The sequence below is a fragment of the Callithrix jacchus genome, chromosome 13, assembly GCF_049354715.1.
Source record: "Callithrix jacchus isolate 240 chromosome 13, calJac240_pri, whole genome shotgun sequence".
NCBI classification, from domain to species: Eukaryota; Metazoa; Chordata; class Mammalia; order Primates; family Cebidae; genus Callithrix; species Callithrix jacchus.
In genome coordinates this window covers 34,068,347-34,088,447 of record NC_133514.1, presented here as the reverse complement: position 1 = coordinate 34,088,447, position 20,101 = coordinate 34,068,347, and the positions used below count along the sequence as shown (strand labels likewise).

Genomic DNA, 20,101 nt, shown 5'->3' with positions numbered 1-20,101 from the left:
AAAGAGATAATTCTCAAAACAGCAAAAGTAAAGTTTCTAGTCACTTATAAGAAAACTCCCATCAGATTAACAGTGGATTTCTCAGCAGAAACTTTACAGCTATGAGAGAATGGAAACATTTAAAGTGCAATATATATATATATATATATATATATATATATATATATATATATATGTATATATATATATATATATATATAGTATGTATGTATGTATATACACATACACATACATACATACACCTAACAAAATTATCTTTCATCAACAAAGGAGAAATAAAGTCTTTTCCAGGTAAGCAAAAGCTAAGGAAATTAATCATCACTAGACCAGCCCTATAAGAAATGGTTAAGGGAAGCAAAAAGATGATACCTGCCATCATGAAAACACATGAAAGTATAAAACCCATCCATAGAGCAAATATAAAAGTGAGAAAGAGAAAGGACTCAAATGTTACCACTACAGAAAACCACCAAGGCACAATGATGAACAGTGAGAAAGAAAGGAACAAAGAATATACAAACCAACCAGAAATCAATAAATGACCTGAAAAATTAAGCATCAAGTATCAATAACAATTTTGAATGTAAGCAGATTAAACTTTTCTCTTAAACAATATAGACTGGCTGAATAGATTTTTAAAAAATGACCCAATTAGGTGCTGCTTGCAAGACCCGCACCTCACCTTTGAAGATGTATAGACTGAAAGTAAAGTTATGGAAAAAGATATTCTGATATTCCATGCAATCAGAAACCATAAACAAGGAGGAGTAGCTGTATTTATGTTAGTTAAAACAGACTTTAAGTCAAAAACAGGAAAAAGAGGCAAAAAAGGTCATTACATAATAAAGCTATCAATTTAGTAAGAGGATATAGCAATTCTAAATGTGCATGCACTCAATACTGCAGCACCCAAATATATAAAGCAAATATCATTAGATTTAAAAGGAGATATAGTCTCCAATACAATAATAATTGTAAAATACAATAATAATTGACAACTTCAACACTCTAAGCATTAGAAAGATAATCTAGACAGCAAATAAAAAAAAAGCAAAGGATTTAAATTGCACTCTAAACCAAATGGAACTAACAGATATTTATAGAACATTTTATACAACAGCCATAGAATACAAATTCTTCTGACCAGGAAATGGGACAATCTCCAGGATAGACCATATGCTGGGATACAAAAGAAGCCTTAACACATTTTAAAAACATAAATTATATCAAGCATTTTCTCAGACCACAGTGGAATAAAACAAGAAATTGATAATAAGAAAATCTTGGAAAAGTGTACAAATATATGGAAATTAAATGACATGCTCCTGAATGACCACTGGGTCAAGGAAGAAATTAAAGGGAAAATTGAAAAAGTTTATCAAAACAATGAAAATCAAAACACAGTATATCAAAATTTGTGGGATACAGCAAAAGAATTGCTGAGGGAAATTTACAGCAATAAATGTTGACATTTAAAAAACCATAAAGATTTCAAATAATCTAATGATTAACATCAAAAAACTTAAAAAATGCAAAATTAAACCAAACCCAAAGTTAATAGAAGGAAAGAAATAATAAAGATTAGAGCAGAACTAAATAAAATAGAGACTAAAAAAAATTACAAGGAGTGAAGGAAACAAAGAGCTGGCTTTTTGGAAAAGAAAAAAAAGCAAAAATTTATAAACCACTAGCTTCACAAAAAAAAAGAAGATCCAAATAAAATCAGGACTAAAAATAGAGATGTAGAAGTGATATCACAGAAATACAAAAGATAAGAGTATATTATGAACAACTATACACTAACAAACTTGAAAACCTAGAATAGACAAATTTCTGGATACATATGCCTACCAAATTTAATCAAGAAAAAAAAGTAAACCTGAACAGACTAACAAATAATGAAACTGAATTAGTAATAAAATGTTTGCCAACAAAGAAAAATCCAGGACCAGATGGCTTCACTACAGAATTCTACCAACTTTATAGAAAACTAACATTAATTCTCTTCAAACTACTTCAAAAAATTGAAGCACAGAAAATTATCTCTAATTTTATGAGGTCAGTATTACCCTGATAACAAAACAAGGATGCAATAACAAAATACAAATCAATATATTTGATGAACATCCATGTAAAAATCCTCAACAAAATAGTAGCAAAACAAATCCACCAGCACATCAAACAGCTAATATACCATGATTAACTGGGATTTTTGCCAATGATGAAAGGATAGTTCAACATATGTAGATCAATAAATGTGAAACATCACATCAACATAATGAAGGGCAAGAACCGTACCATCTTAACAGATACAGAAAAAGCATTTGATAAAATTTAACATTCTTTAGTTATGAAAACTCTCAAGAAAGGAGGCATAGAAGGAATATACCTCAATATAATAAAGGGCATATATGATAAAGTCACAGCTAACATCATGCTAAATGGGGAAAAGCAGAAAAGGTTTTCTTCTAAGGACCAGAACAAGTCAAGAATGTCCACTTTCACCAGTTTTATTCAATATAGTACTGGAGCAATCAGGCTAAATAAATAAAGACTTCCACCAAAATGACCAAATAGGAACAGCTCCAGAGTGCACTTCCCAGCCAGGCAATCCAGAAGGTGAGTGATCCCATTTCCAGTTGAGGTACCAGGTGCATCTCAATGGGACTGTTTGGACAGTGGGCGTAGCCCAAGGAGGGCAAACCAAGGCAGGGTGGGGTGCTACCTCACCCAGGAATTGCAATGGGCTGGAGGACCCACCCCCTCCACTCAACAGAGGCTATGCCAGCACTCCAGTTCAGATGCTGTGCTTCTTCTGCAGTCTTTACAGCCCAAAAACCAGGAGATCCCAGCCAGGCTGACAAGCACTGTGGGTTTCCAGCATAGACCTGGGCAGCTGTTTCAGCTGGTGCCACTGGCTTCCAGCACAAATCTGGGCAGCTGTTTTAGCTGGCACCTGGAACAACTGCAAGACAGAGCCCACCCATTCTCCTAAAAAAAGAGGGGCTGAAGGAAGGGAACCAAGTGATCCGGCTCAGCAGGCCCCCCCCCCAACCCGCCAACCCGACAAAGACCAGCAAACTGAAACCCACTAGCTTGAGAGTTTCACAGCCAGCACAGCAGTGTAAGCTCAACCCGGGATGGTCCAGCTTGGTGAGGAAAAGGTGTCCACCATCACAGAGGTGGTTCACCACTGCTGAGGCGGTCCACCATTACTGAGGTGGTCTGCCATTACTGAGGCAGTTCTAACCTTACCTGAGTAAACAAAATCACAAGGAAGTTTACACAGCAGCTGGGTGGAGCCAGCAGCAGCTCAGCAGTGTCTCTGCAGGCAGACTGTGACTACACTCCCTCCTTGCTGGGCAAGGCACCTCTGAAAAATATAGCAGCCCATCAGGGACTTACAAATAAAGCCCTACCTTCCTGGGATAGAGCACTAGGGAAAAGGGGTTGTGTGAGTTCTGCTGCAGCAGACATAAATGTCCCTGCCCAGCAGATCTGAAGGAAGTAGTAGCACTCCCAGCACAGCAATTGAGCTCTGATAAGGAACAGACTGCCCCCTCAAATGACTCCCTGAGCCCCCTATATTCAAAGAGACACCTCATACAGTCGAGCTCTGGCTGACATCTGGCAGGTACCCTTCTGGGATGAAGCTACTAGAGGAAGGAACAGTCAGCAATCCTCTTTGTTCCACATCCCCTGCAGGTGATTCCCAGGCAAGAAGGGTCTGAAGTGGACCTCCAGCAGTTCTGTAGCTGAGGGGCCTGTTAGAAGGAAAACTAAAACACAGAAAAAATAATTTCAACATCAACAGAAAGGATGTCCACTCAGAGACCACAACAAAAGACACCAACTTCAAAGACCAAAGGTAGATAAATCCATGAAGATGGGAAGAAACCAGCTCAAAAAAGAGAAAATCACCAAAACCCACAATGCCTCTCCTCCCCCAAGGTATGACAACTCCTTGCCAGTAAGGAAACAAAACTGGATGGAGAATGTGTTGATGAATTGACAGAAGCAGGCTTCAGAAGGTGGGTAATAACAAACTTCTCTGAGCTAAAGGAACATGTTCTCTAATGCAAAGAAACTAAGAATGCTGAAAAAAGGTTAGACAAAATGCTAACTAGAATAATCAGCTTACAGGAACATAAATGTCTTGAAGGAGCTGAAAACCACAGCACAAGAACTTCACAAAGCATATGCAAGTTTCCATAGCCGAATTGATCAAGCAGAAGAACAGATATCAGAGATTAAAGATCAACTCAATGAAATAAAATGAGAAGGCAAGACTAGAAAAAAAAAGAGTGGAAAGAAATTAACAAAGGAAATATAAGATTATGTGAAAAGACCTAATCTATGTTTGATTGGTGTACCTCAATGTGATGGGGAGAATAAATCCAAGCTGGAAAACACTCTTCAGGATACTATCCAGGAGAAGGTCCCCAACCTAGCAAGGCAGGCCAACATTCAAATACAAAAAATACAGAGAACACTACAAAGATATTCCTCAAGAAGAGCAACCCCAAGGCACATAATTGTCAGATTCACCAGGGTTGAAATGAAGGAAAAATGCTAAGGACAGACAGAAAGGTCGGGTTACCCACAAAGGGAAGTCCATCAGACTCACCGCAGATCTCTAAGCAGAAACCCTACAAGCCAGAAGAAAGTGGGGGCCAATATTCAACATCCTTAAAGAAAAGAACTTTCAACCCAGCATTTCATATTTAGCCAAAATAAGCTTCATAAGTGAATGAGAAATAAAATCCTTTATGAACAAGCAATTATTGACAGATGTCATCACCACTAGAGCTCCTGCCTCACAAGAGCTCCTGAAAAAAGCACTAAACATGGAAAAGAAGAACCAGTACCAGCCACTGCAAAAACATACCAAATGGTAAAGACAATCAACACAATCAAAAAATGATGCCAACTAACAGGCAAAACAACCAGCAAGTATCAAAATGGCAGGATCAAATCCACACATAACAATATTAACCTTAAATGTAAATGGGCTAAATGCCCCAATCAAAAGACACAGACTGGCAAATTGGATAAAAAGTCAAGACCCATCAGTGTGCTGTATTCAGGAGACCCATCTCATGTGCAAAGACACACGTAGACTCAAAATAAAGGGATGTAGAAAAATTTACCAAGCAAATGTAGAGAAAAAAACAAACAAAAAAAAACGGGGGTTGCACTTCTAGTCTCTGATAAAACCAACTTAAACCAATAAAGATTAAAAGAGACAAAGAAGGAAATTACATAATGGTAAAGGGATCAATGCAACAAGAACTACTATACTAAATATATATATATACACACACACACATATACATACACACACACACGCACACCCAATACAGGAGCACCCAAATACATAAAGCAAGTCCTTAATGACCTACAAAGAGACTTAGAACCTTCTACACAATAATAGTGGGAGACTTTAACACTCCACTGTCAATATCAGACAAATCAATGAGACAGAAAATTAACAAGGATATTGAGGACTTGAACTCTGATCTGGACCAAGAAGACCTAATAAACATCTACAGACTCTCTACCCCTTCATGAAGTTCTCATGCTGTGTTTTTCAGCTCCATCAAATTCTTTATGTTCTTCTGTAGACTGGTTATTCTAGTTAGCATTTCATCTAATCTTTTTTTCAAGGTTCTTAGTTTATTTGCATTGGGTTAGAACATGTTCTTTTAGCTCAGTGAAGTTTGTTACCATCTTTTGAAGCCTGCTTCTGTCAGCTCATCAAAATCATTTTCTGGTCTGTTTTGTTGCCTTGCTGGTGAATCATTGTGAACACTCTGGGGAGGAGAGGCATTCTGGACTTTGATGTTTTCATCCTTTTTGCACTGTTTTTTTCCCATCTTCATGACTTTATCTATCTTTGATCTTTGAAGTTGGTGATTTGAGTGGGATCTCTGAGTGGACGTCCTTTCTGTTAAAGTTGGGGTTATTTCTCCTCTATGAGGCTTTTTTTTTTTTTTTTTAAATGCAGGTGTCAGTGAGCCACTTGAGACAGTCTGTCCACTATCTGCCTGTAGAGGCACTGCTGGACTGCCTGTCTCAGCCAGTCTGCTGTTTATTCTTTGCTGGGTTTCCACGTATGCGGGTGGGATTAGCCCCAACTTCCTAATGGCAGGCTTCTTTCCCTTTGCCACGCCTGCAGCTCCCGAATGGAACTCTGTCCGAATGTTAACTATGAAACTCTCCTGGGAGGGATTCTGGTTGCTTGATCTTGTGGGGGTTGGGCCTGTGTGGACATATACCCTCCCTATACTCCCCACCCCCGCTTTCAACTCTCCCTTCTATGGGATGGGTAGTTCCTTCTCAAAAGCTTTCTCAGTATTACACCAAGTCTCCACCATGGTGTGTGCAGACAAGGCACCGGTCTGGCTGGGACTGCTGGACTGGGCTGCTTCCCAGGTCTGCAACTCGGGGCAGTTCTCAGGCAGGCAGTGTTTTCCTGGGTTGTGTGTCAGAGTGTAGTGCTTGCTGTATGTGATTTAGAGTACCAAGGAGGTGAAGCCCCCGATCCTCTATGCCAGATACACTTTACAGGTGGGGCAGTGCTCCACCTTGCCTTGGCTCACCCTCTTTGGGCTGCTTTCACCCCCTTTTTTGGGGTTAATTGCACTGTTCAACCAGTCCTTTTGGAACAAACCTGGTACCTTGCTCGGAGACACAGATATTGCTCTGGTTCTGTGTCAAACTCAATTGGAGCTGCACTCTGGAGATGCTCCCTTTCAGCCGTCTTGGTCCCCCTCCTTCCATGTGTCTGAGATGGCTTTTAATAGCCATCCAACTTCAGTATGACAGCATGCATAGTTATGGTGCTGCTGTCCTTTGAATATAGAATACTTTGAATCGATAAGCATTATATGGTTTCTGTTGCTTATAGACAGAAAACGAGATCACAAAACAAAGAGTGGCTATTCTTATCATCATTTTCAGTGGCCCACTTGGGTAATTTGTGCTTTCTATCTCTACATCAGGCTCTGTTGGATCATAAGTTCTATTGCTGAAAAGGAAGTTTTATACCTGGGAAACAGGATATGGGTTTCACTAAAACCAAAGCTACTGGTACTGCCTAGTTCCTTGGGACTAGAACAAGAGGCAAAGAAAGAAAATAATTATATTGACTGAAGTATGTGACTATCATGAGAAGACACTGTTGCTGTTATATAATAAGGGCAAGGGAAAAAAATCAGAGGATTTAATAGAAATGTGTCTGGTGGTCAATGCCCAGTAATAGTGATGGATGGGTAGTTGCAGTAAGTAAGATTGACAAAGGTTGAAATGAAAAGGCGGGGAAACATTTTCAGATATGTGAGTACAAGTTACTTCCCTGGCAAAAGCTTCCAGCACCTGAGAGTGAGAGAACTCAAGAAAAGCATGACAGAGGAACAGGGTCAATATAAATAATGATCTTGAAGTCAGCTGCAGCATAAGAACTACAGATAATCACTTTAACCATTTTTCTGAGTCTTTAAATAATTTTTATCTGGCTATGACTTTGAAGAATTTCTAATGAGACAAATTTAACTCAACTTGGGACATAAATGAATGTGGGTAGTACCAGAGGTGATTTGTAGCTGATGCCTTTGCTGATCACCTACATCCTCTCTGCTTTCACTGTTCCCATATACATCTGCAGTTTCATACATCAAACACAGCATCTCACCTCCATGTCACTTTGAGAGCTATTTTTGGCCACTGGAACATGTTAAGCTCAAATAGGACAGGTAGTGAGGAGCAGGGCACAGAAGTTCTATGAACATCTTCAACAATGAAAACTGGGAATTACTAAATACATATCTAACTAAGCTTTCTTACTTTTGGGTAGGGCAGTTATCGGTGGGCCTGGTAACTAATGACTTACAGTGACAGGCTGATTATTAACACCTTCTACAGGCTGCATTCTACTTGCTCTGTATTGCCTCCCAAATAAATGAAGCATTCAGTTCCAATGGGTGATTTCCTTCAGTATTTTGCGTCTCAGTTAAGATCTCCAAGGCTAAGGGAGATTCTCTTTCCCCATGCAATAATTACATGCAACCTGCAGGCACTTCGACTGACCTTAAATGATTTGCTACCTTCTTACTTCTGTATGTAAATCTGCATATTGCTTCTGCTTTAAATATATCTCAGTAGCATATCAAGAATATTTAATCACCTAAATTAGAAAATTTTCTAATCAGGAAACGGAAATCTAAAGAACAGAGGAAACGGCTTGAAGCTTAGAATTTTTCATCTTTCATTCTCCATCTCTCAACAATTTCCCATGAAGCCCCAAAAAGGCCAGTTAACTTCTTAGTGTCTATGCTTCCTAATGTGTTAAAAGAGACTCATAACCCTATGATGTAAGGGCAGTAAAGCAGATGAATTATTTAATGTTAGATGATCTATAATCTGCCACATGCTATTATTTTGAAGATGCCCGTGCATTATTCATTACTGAATGCACTTATGTTATGTTACTAGCGTACACAATCACTCCAAAATTTCAGATATTACACACACTTTTTAATAGGTGGCTAAAATGAAACATGCTGTGTGATATTTTTAGCTAAAATGAGTTAATTCTAAATGACCTAGAGTGAAATGTTTTTAGACTATGTAAAACTGATAAACCTAACCTTCTTGTTGTTAAGGATTATCATGGTTTTCATTTGTAGTTCCGTGGACCCTTGGCATTCAGGGATTTAATAACTCAATTTGTATTCTTCAGAGGCAACCTCAAGGGTTCATGCCATAGAGTGATGTGTAGTTTTGTGGTGGCAGGGATTTTAATTGTAAAAACTAATGGGCTGATGTGTGGAAGCTGTCCCAATGCCACTACTCATGAACAGTGAGCTGGCTTCTTATCCTGTAAGTGGCTCATCTTAGCTCTGCTCTTCTCTTTCATGACCAGTAGCTGTTCTTAAGTGATAAAAACTTCATATATTTTTGAAAAATGGCTCTTATGGGAGAAATAAACTATTGCTAGTGCTGGTGATGAAAATGAAGAATTCTAAGAAGTGCTTACTCTTAGCCAGAAAAGAGAGAGTTTTAATAAAGAGTATGATGTTGAACTTGGCAGACTTAAATCCATGATATGACAGAGTCCACCAAGTGGGTATATGAACACCAGAAAAATCATTTTATGAAATTTGTAATGAGTCTTCATCAAATCAATAATTGATTTTTACATTTTTCTCTTTTAAAACAACTGCTCATCTGAAGGTCAGAAAGGGAGCTTTAAAGTTTTCGTTTTACTTTGTAATCTTTTACAGGACAGGTTGTATGTTATAGTAATGTTCTTTTGCATTTCTTTTATAAATTTCAATAGTGTTTTAGTTCATTCTTTTGCATTTTATAAGAGAAAAAGCACAAACTTCAAAAGCAAATGTTACCTTTTTAAAAAAAACACTGAATCATTAAATTCCTTATTTTGTTGTATTGTACCAGCCCTTCAGAAATAATAATTAAAAATAGAGATATCCAACATGCTTCTCCTGTTCTTAACTTTTACTGGACTACTTCTAGGGTTTTCCAAAGTATATTTTATTGAACAGTTGCACTCTTTGAAGAAAAAGTTCTATGACAAAGCTGTAGAAATCTGCCATTCTCTGTTTCCGTGTTAGAGAATCAAAGAGCATATTCACCTATTAATTGTACCAAGCAGCCCTGTAATTTAATCTTTTATGGATTAATTTTGTTTAATCCTGGGTTAAATTGTCTTCCAGAAATTAAAGAGAGAACAGTCCCTGCTGTCTTATGAAGCCAAATAACTTGGAGGTTACATTATAGGAGAAAAAAGAAATGTGTATCAGTTTTTAAACTCACCCTCAAGCAAGTTGGCAGTCATTCATTTTGAGAACATGAAGGAAAACCCCTGCCACAATGTCCCCAATGGCAGTTACAGAATGGAAACCAAGACCTCCAACTATTGAAAATAAGTCACAAATGAAAGCTTCCCAAAGTGAACAATTGCCATGTAAAGAATGTGAACAATTATTGTGCCAGAGATGGTGGACTACTACATTTTGCGATTAAGAAGACAAACTCTCCCTATACTTTCTTTTGTAGGCTTCTGGGTCAGTTTAACCTAAGAATTATAAGGCAAACTGTGAAAAGCTTTGATCCACTGGCAACTAGTTTTTCTGTTTGAATCATGACTTTTTTTTTTCAATTCTCTACTATGTGACTGCAATTGTGATCTAGGGTCCCCTCCTTCATATTGTCTTAATCACCAAAGCAACCTCATGGTTCATAAAACTTGGCTATATAATAATCAACCCTATGAAGTCAGAGTGATAAAAATCTTTATAATAATAAACCTTTTTGCTTTTATAACTTGGGCATTCAAATGAAAGTTAATGTAAACTGTTTAAAACTTTTACATTGCCGTTGGTCAGTTGCATCAATGTTCTTCAGTGAGATTTGTCTTAAGTTTCCTTATGTGTGATACTCTGTCAAGTTTTAACATCACACTTCTATTTTCTGTCCCTATACTTTAAGACACTATATATATTCTGTTATCTATCTGCCAGAGACTGAAAGACTTCATCTGTAATGCTAAACAGCAGTGATTTGGGACAATATTTTTTAAAAATTTCCCCTTCTATCATGTTTACTTATATAAATTTTGTGTGTTCTCTTTAACCAACATTGGTAGTGTTAACTTTCCTTAAAAAATGTTTTTTCCAGATTTTCAAAATCCAATAAATATCTTTTCTAAGGGGATTTTTTCCATTAAGTTATTGGGGTACAGGGAGTATTTGGTTACCTAAGTTCTTTAGTGGTGATCTGTGAGATTTTGGTGCACCAATCACCTGAGCATTATACACTGCATCATATTTTTAGTCATTCGTCTCTCGCTCCACTCCCACCCTTTACCCCAAGTCTGCAAAATCCACTGTATTATTCTTATACCTTTGCATCCTTATAGCTTAGCTCCCACATATCAGTGAGAACATATGATGGTTTTCCATTTCTGAATTATTTTACTTAGAATAATAGCCTCCAATCTCATCCAGATCACTGCAAATGCTGTTAATTCCGTTTTATGGCTGAGTAGTATTCCAACATATATATATATATATATATATATATTCCAACATATATATATATACACACACACACACATACATATATACATATGTATGTGTGTATTTTATATATGTGTATACACACACACACACCTATCACAGTTTCTTTATCTACTCATTGATTGATGGGCATTTGGGTTGGTTCCATGATTTTGCTACTGTGAATTGTGCTGCTATAAACATGTGTGTGCAAGTATCTTCTTCAAATAATGACTTCTTTTCCTTTGAGTATCCAGTACTTGGACAGCTGAATCAAATGGTAATTCTACTTTTGGTTCTTTAAGGAATCTCCACACCGTTCTCTATAGTGGCTTTACTAGTTTACATTCCCAAAACCAGTGTAGAAGTGTTCCCTGTTCACTGCATACATGTCAACACCTAATGTTTTTTGATTTTTTGGTTATGGCCATTCTTGGAGAAGTAAGGTGGTATCGTACTGTGGTTTTGATTTGCTTTTCCCTGATCATTAGTGTTGTTGAACATTTTTTCATGTTTGTTGGCCATTTGTATATTTTCTTTTGAGAACTGTCTATTCATGTCCTTAGCCCAATTTGTGATGGGATTATTTGTTTTTATCTTAGTGATTTAAGTTTGTTATAGATTCTGGATATTAGTCCTTTGTCAGACATATAGATTGTAAAGATTTTCTCCCACACTGTGTGTTGTCTGTTTACTCTGCTGACTATTCCTTTTGCTGTGCAAAAGCTCTTTAGTTTAATTAGGTCTCAGAAATATCTTACTATTCATGGCTATAACATAAGGTGTCCTATACCACTTTCTTTCTAACATCCTCAAATCAGAAAGGAAAAGGTGAAAACGGAAAGGAACTTCAGTGATAGGTGTAAAAAGCAAAGGGAGACTGAAAGGGACTCAGTGTGAGATAATGGGATATAAAAAGCTGCTTTATTAAACTTTCCATTCTATAAATTTTTTCCCTAAAAAACAAGTTATCACCTAAGAAAGAAAGGTGAAGGCAGATAAAGAATGGGCTTTCAGATATTCAGGCAGGCCAGTATTAATCAAGATTTTTCAGCTATAAAAAAAGAAATGGTTAATATCAACTATATCCAGCTTTTGGAGGGAAGATTAGGAAAGATACTCTATAGAGTTCTAGAATGTAATCCTGCAGAAATATAAACAATTACTATTACTTTATAGATTTCCAGCATCCACTATTGACTCTCTTGCATCTAGAAAAATTTTCATTATTAAGATTATGGGCCAGGTGCAGTGGTTCACAAGTGTAAATCCCAGCACTTTAGGAGGCAGAGGTAGGTGGTTTGTTTGAGGTCAGGAATTCAAAATCAGCTTGACCAACATGGCGAAACCCCTAAAATACAAGAATTAGCCAGGCATGATGATGTGCATCTGTGGTCTCAGCTAATGGGAAAGCTGAGGTGGAAGAACTGCTTGAGCCCAGGAGGTTGAGAATGCGGTGAGCTGTGATTTTGTCACTGCACTTCAGCCTGAACAACAGAAAGAGACCCTGTCTCACATTTTAAAAAGTCCTTTATGATGAGTTTATATGTTTTGCAGGGACATGGATGAAACTGGAAACCATCATTCTCAGCAAACTGACACAAGAACAGAAAACCAAATATGGCATGTTCTTACTCATAAGTGGGTGTTTAACAATGAGAATGCACAGACACAGGGAGAGGAACATCACACACCAGGGCCTGGTGTGTGGGGGACTAGGGGATGAATAGCAGGGTGTAGGGGGATTGGGGAGTGATAGTAGTAGGAGAAATACCAAATGTAGATGATGGGGTGATGGATGCAGCAAACCACCACCATGGCACATATATACCTATGTAACAAACCTGCATGATCTACACATGTACCCTAAAACTTAAAGTATAATATATTTTTTAAAAAGAGTATCATATAAATTGAAACAAACAAACAAGCAAAAAAGTACTCTATATTGTATTGGGGAAAATGACCAAAATCTATACAAGTAATTTATGGCAAATTCTGGCTGACCACAGAACCTTCCAGGAAAAAAAAGCTCTTATAAGATCAGTTGATATATTCCTTATTAATGACAAGAAGTTATAATCACCAATATGGCCTTCTACACTATTTTTTAAAGAAAACTTCAGCAAATAATCACAACTTTGTAACCACTACTGTTCTTCTTAAAAGAATCAGTACTAAGACAAAAAAGAAAAGGAAATTATTTAAAAGATGTGAGACCTTGACAAGAAACTTGTTCAGAAGAAAGATCTTGGCCTGAAACCACTTACCTATATCTTCTGTTCATTTACCTCTTTCTGTTTGTGCTTCTATGTTATATCCTATCCTTGGTTCTATGGCAGTAGGTGCTGGAGAAGTAATTTTTTTGTCTCATCTGTTTTTAACTTCCTTTTCCTAATGTTCTATCTATATACACTAAACTAGTGGCAACATCTTGCTGGTAAAGAGAGTGTATACTTCCTGAAAGGCATGATTTTGGGTTCTACAAATGTCTCTAATGTCCCTTCTGCTAATATAAGCACTCCTGCAGGTGGGTATTTTGATCATTAAGGGCATGAATGAGGACCATAAAAAATAATGTATATAAAATTGAAGCCCAAGGTCTTACACCCATGGAAATATTCTATTGCCCTTTAAAACATCCATGGAAGTATACTTCTCTAGAGGCAATAACTGAGTGAAATGACCATGCTTGATGCTATTCAGAGGCATCAATTTGCATAGTTAGAGGTATATGGAGGAGACAAAAGTACCAAGTAGCCCTGGAAGAACTTTACAGAAGTTCATGAAAGTAAAATATTTAGATAAGTAGAGGTGACAGGCATACAATGTCTATACTACAGAGGTGCAGTCTAATTTCCTCATCATTTCCTTCCCCATCTGAGAACTCAATTGCTTAAGAAAACAAAACATGATTGAGGTGGTTCAGCAAAGAACGAGAAAATCAGATGAACAACTATAACTGACTGACTTATACTGGGAGCCACACAGTTACATGTCACTTGGGAAACTAACATTTGTAGAATTTACAATAATCTTCAACACTGGGTCCTTAGATTCATTGTGTTGACAGTATTATTCTAACTTACCACTTTGCAAATAGAATAAAGAAAATAAGACTCAGTCCTTTACTTACAGTTAATGATGGAATTCAGGACATGCTACTCCTGTGTATGGCACCTTGCCATTTGAGAAAACAGCAGAAGGAAGGCAGGCCACTCTCTTCTTCCCCTGGTCCTTCTCTCCCAAAGCAGTTATTTCCTGAGGCACCAACCCTATAACTGGAGAACAGGAATATCTTTATCTCTGGAGGTACAGGGACACAGAGAAGAATATGGACAAATGGGCCTTAAGTTTCCCCAAGTTTATTACCATTAGTTCATGCACCTTTATCTAATCATGCTTCTTTTCCAAGGCCACTTCTTCATCAGACTTAGCATAAGAGTACACAGGTTTATCCATTTCTTCAGGTCTTCATTTCCTTAAGAAGGCTCCTGTGTCATGTACAACTTACATTAAACTTGTATGTTTTTTCTCTTGTTAATCTTTCTTTACAGGGGTCTCAGCCATGAACCAAGCAATGGATAAGAAAAGATTTTATTTCACCTACAGTTTCTTCTCTCCTGCACTCCTAAGCACAAAGCTAGCACTATCTACAAATCCGCATGCTTTCCCATCACCTTCAAGCGCTTACCTATATTGTGAGGCGTATGCTCCATGCATGTGAAATGACAGACAATCAAACAGAACATACAAAGGGAACACTGGATGAGTCTCCTAACTCTGCTAACAGATGGCATAGCTGACTGTTAGTAGCTGGCTCTGATCCAACTCTGAGATTAGCTTGAAGATTCCTATCTACCTTATCAAGTAGTATGCCCATACAAAAAACACCACAACCTGTGTGTAGAACACATATTGATTCAATCTGCAAGCCATGCTTGGATTCCCATTCCACTTGTTTCCAATGTATGCACGCTGGTGAGGATAAAGATTCCTCAGGCTCATTTGGTCCTGGGTTTTCCTGACTTTAAAAGGTGCAGAAGACCTTGCAATTCTCTGTCTCTCATTGTCACCTCATGTATTTTTAAAATCTTTATTACAATGACTGAATGATGGAGGATTCACAGGTATCCCTCTGTGTTTGAAGAACCTTACTGAATGCTCTCTGAACTTGGGATATGGACTTTTAAAGACGCTCACCATTTATTATAACCATCATTTTTCTGCCCTGGATTTTTCTGAAAGGTGTAGAAACTGGTTTTTGAAAGATTAGGATAATCGAAAAAGATGAAGAGGATTTTCAGGTGACCCCATTCAGCTTGTTCCAAACTACTTTTAGGGAGAGGACCTGAGATTCTTTTTCTCCCCCATAATAAGTGTCAGCTATTCAAGCACTGTTTGTAAACCATGATCTAAGCTTTCCCGAGTGCCTCATGCCAGGTTCCTTTGCTTTTCTACTGTAGCATATGGTTACATGATGTTTATGCTCCAGGAAAAAGCCCTGAGAAAACTCTACCGTCAAAAATGTTTTTCCCTAAGTGGGAGGTCAACAGCATCTCCATATCCCCGCCTGGAAGAAGAAATGAAATGTCACATATGACACCCACTAATCATTTACCTTTCAAGGGCTTGATTTGGTAATTTTCTCTGAGGATAAAGCAGCTGACAAAAATGCTTTCAAGATGGAAAGGGGGCTTGTAAACCTGCCTGACTTATTATTTTCTGCCTGAAAGCAATAAACATCTGTTTCCTTGATAAAGTAACCAGGTCCACATTTGAGGAGAACAAAGTGATTTAGTTAGCTTCTAGTTATTGATTCTTCTTTAGAATATTACCCCAAAGGCTCTGGGCAGTGAAACACTGAACATCACCTCAACGTCTTTAGATTCCCCTATGCAGTCTGTCAATAGCCTAAATTCCATGCCATGAGACATTTTGTCGTACTATAAAATATTGGCAAATGCTGTTGAGCACAGAAAATAGGAAATAGTTGTTTGCTTCGACTGAGATATTGGACAAGGGCAAAACTTAGAAATTTTCTCGCAGGTCAATGGATCCCACTCTTAAATAGCCAGAAGTCCGAAGAAATGACTAAGTCTCTTCCTAGGTCTAGAAAGAGGTGAAACTTTTGTTTGCATTTTTTGTGTGTTGTGTCTGAGTCTCATTACTACACTTAAAAAATTTATACCCTCAGCTCTTGACAAAGTTTATTCTATTATCTGTCATCTTAAAACTGTAGCAAACAATTGTTCTTCATTCATTTTTTTCAACAAATTTTTGAGTATATTTATGTGCCAGACACTTGTTTAAGTACTTTAAAAATGTTAGAAAACAAAAACCAAGGATCCCTCTTCTGCTGAAAACTTATACTCCAGGTAATAATTATCAAGCATAAGAAGACGACTGCATACTGCAAATATATATATTTATATATTGGCAGAGTCATGAAAATCAGGGAAGCCAGAGAGAATTACTGGATGGAGGACAGTCACAATTTTAAAGAGGACAATCAGGATAAGTCTCACTGAGAAGGTGACATGTGAATGAAAACTTGAAGGAAATATAAAAGCTATCCACACAGATACTCAAAGAACAACATTTGAGGGACAAGGGAAATCCAGTGCAAAGGCAAGAAGGCAAGAGCATGCCTGGAAAGTTCGAGGAACATGCTAGAAGCCAATATGCCTGGAGAGAAATGATCAAGCAGGAAAGTAGCAGGATACGATGCCAGAGAAATAACGCTGGGAAGGGTAAGAAGTGGGGGGCTATGTAGATACCTTGAACTGATATAAAAACTTTGACTTATTATCTGAGTGAAATGGACACTTTTACAGGATAGTAAGCAATGGAGCCATATGAATCACCTCACATTTTAAAAGGGTCACTCTATGCTTTTCCAAAATAGACTTCATTAGGTAACAAGTATAGAATCAGGAAATTAGAGACTACTGAAAATAATCCAAGCAAGGAGCTCAGGAAAGGATGCTAGCAGTAGAGGTGGTAAGAAGTGCAACATTCTGGATATACTTTGAAGAGTCAATAGGAATGTATGTTAGCTTGGACATGAGGCATGAAAAAACAGAGGTAAGTCAAGGATTACTTCAAGATTTTTGGCCTTAGCAACTGGATGGATGGAGGTGCATCAGTTGAGATGGGGGAAAACTCTAAGTGAAATAAATTTAGGAAAGAATATCAGAAGTCCAGTCTTGAACATGTTATGTTTGAAATGTCCATTAGATATTCCAGTGGAGATGTTTCACAGGATGCTGGATTTATGGGTTTGGATAGATCTGAGATGGAAGTGTAAGTTTGGCGTATGTATGATATTTAAAGCTATGCTGCTGTAGGATGTTATCAAAAAAGTAAATGTAGATAGAAAAGAGAACCAGAGATTGAGTCCTGGAGCTTGCCAAACAGGTCAGAGATAAGAGGAAGAACCAGTGAGGAAGACAGAGGAATTGTTAGTGAGGTAGAAGAGAAAATAAGAGAATGTGGTGTTCTAAAGACCAAGGCACAGAAACCCTATCAAGGGGGAGGGAGTTATAAATGTACCAAATGCTGATGAAAAGGTGAAGACTGGAAATGCCCAATGGATTTAGCAACATGAATCTCATTGATGACCTTGACGAGAGCTGATTAAGGTGGAGTGAGTCTAACAATGAGAAAAACGCAGTTGGGGACCAAAAAAAATGTAGAAAAAAATTTAAGTAATTTGTTTGAAAATAAGTATGAAATCTGGAGTGGAAGTTGGTGGCAGGGGATGAACTCAAACTAAGTTTCTTGTTTTTAAGATGAAAAAAATGGTATGTGCATGTTATGCTGATGGAAACAATTCAGGATGGAGGAAGAAATAATAATGCAAAACTGGAGAGCATTCATGAAGAAATACTCCTGCATAAGCAAGAGAAGATGGGATCTGGTGCAGTGGATGGAATGTCTCTGGATGTGAGTACAAATATTGCATCTATGGCTACTGGTGGGAAGGTAGAGTACATGTGAAATGTGGGAAAGTGGGTAGATGTGACCGTGCTAGTCTGGCAGAATCTCTTTGGAGACCTTTTTCAGTGAGGTAGGACACAAGATCATCAGATGAAAATGAGGAGGATAGGGGAGGAATTTTTGAAGGTTTGAAAAAAAAAGTGGCTAATTGTTTACACCTTTGATACTCAAAGGAAGGTCATTGAAGCAGCAGTATTGGTGACACCTGGGAGGCTATCAGAAAAGCAGAATCTCGGGCCTCAGAACTCCTTCCTCAAAAGCTCCACTTAATCAGGATCCCCAAGTGTTTCATATGCACATTAACAACCCAGAAGACCTGATCTTTGCAGGATATCATAGAACAAGCATAAAGAACATGAGCTTTTCAGCCAAGTAAATTAAACTCTAACTTAAAAATCATGTGATTGTAAGAAAATTACTTAACCTCTGTGTAAGTTTCCTTATCTGTAAACTGGGGAAAACTATTAATATTAGCACAGTAGAAATAAAGGTGGCAGTAGTTGTTGTAATGACCACAGCAGGTAACATTCACTGAGCTATATCAGTCAGGGTCTTGGTAGGAGGCTGGAATTCACTCAGGCGACTGTCAACTCTCACTTCATGACTTGCAGAGCTCTTAGACAATATGAGTACCCAGGCCCCAGCCTGGCCAGTTACAATAATCTCTGGGAATGCCAGGGGAGGCACTGGGAGTTTTCAAAAGCTCCCTTGGTGGTCTTGCGCTGCAAGGGTTGACAACCACTGATGTAAGTTAGTAGTCTTTAGTGAAGGGCCTACTTACAGAGATTTCGGCAGTATTAAGGAACCAAAAATGGCATGTTGAAGCATCCAAGGACCAGCAAAACAGGCAAGACCTTAACTTACCTGGGGTTGGAAGAACAAAGGAAGAAAATAGTGTCACTGCTGCAGCAGAGGAAGGACCACTGGTAGAGGTGGGCAGAGGTCAGCAATGGAGGGGTTGGGTTGCTGCCAGTGAGGGAGGCAGAAGTCGGAGGGGGCAGGAAGGAAGTTCTGTAGTCTTTCTTCTCCCGCCTACTGGTTCCCTGGCACTTCCTCCCATTGGCTGGCCCCAAACTGAAGCTGGCAAGGGAATTTGGGTAATGTAGTCCTGCATAGAAGTCCTCTTTCCTGGGAAGAGAGCAGGCCAGAGAAGACGGGAGAATGACCAGAGGGGAAGGGAGTCCCGCTAAGGGGTCAAGTAGAGAATAATAAGTACAGGCACTTACTGCAGACCAGGCTCTCTTCCAAGTGCTTTGCATGGCTTAACATTTTAGTAGATGGATTCATTCTTTTTCATTAAAACTCAGCGCTTTTTGATTAAACAAGGAATTGTTCCAGGTCAATTTATTATTGAAGACAGTTAAATATTTCTAAGTTTTCAGATGCACAATCCCCAGAAGAGGGCATTAAATTGTTACTCTGTGGTAAGGCTAAGAGCCGAGGGCTCAGCATCTGGCTTCTCTAGGCCAGCAGGGCACAGCTACTACACTTCTTGACAATGGGTTGGTTGCAGGAGTATAATTTGGGTAATTAAACAACTTGCCTTGGTCCTAATGACCCAGCTTTCTAATTTGTCTTAGAAAAAACATGACACAGTAGGCCCATAAACTGTGGATCCTGCTAAATTCTATGACCCATTACCTAACTATATGAAGACATCTGAAGGACCAATGATAGTTGTAAATTCTTTTGACCTGTATTGTAAGATATTTTATATAAGGAACGGCAGTTATTGAAGAATACACAGCAAATACATTGCTTAAAGGTAGGAGAGGATAACTGGCTGGAAGGAGCAGGTGAAGCGCCCCACCCAGCAATGATGGAACACAAAATGTAATCTGGGTCACAGTTTAAAGCTATTTAAACATTGGTCAGGTGCAATGATTTATGCCTATAATCCCAGAACTTTGGGAGGGGGAAGCAGGTGAATCAACTGAGGTCAGGAGTTTGAGATAAGCCTGGCCAAGATGGTGAAACCCTGTCTTTACTAAAAATACAAAAATTAGCTGGGTGTGGTG

The 20,101-nt window shown here is 38.3% G+C and overlaps 1 long non-coding RNA gene across 1 annotated transcript in view; it reads right to left on the bottom strand.

The window, feature by feature from the left end:
* Positions 1-19,073, bottom strand: part of LOC128929429 (uncharacterized) — a 101,734-nt gene extending 82,661 nt beyond the window's left edge. Inside the window, exons 1-2 of the long non-coding RNA XR_008475936.2 lie at positions 18,948-19,073; positions 14,218-14,362 (exon numbers count right to left, since the gene is read on the bottom strand). This is a non-coding gene — a long non-coding RNA (uncharacterized LOC128929429). The remainder of the gene's footprint in view (positions 1-14,217; positions 14,363-18,947) is intronic.
* Positions 19,074-20,101: the final 1,028 nt, after the last annotated feature.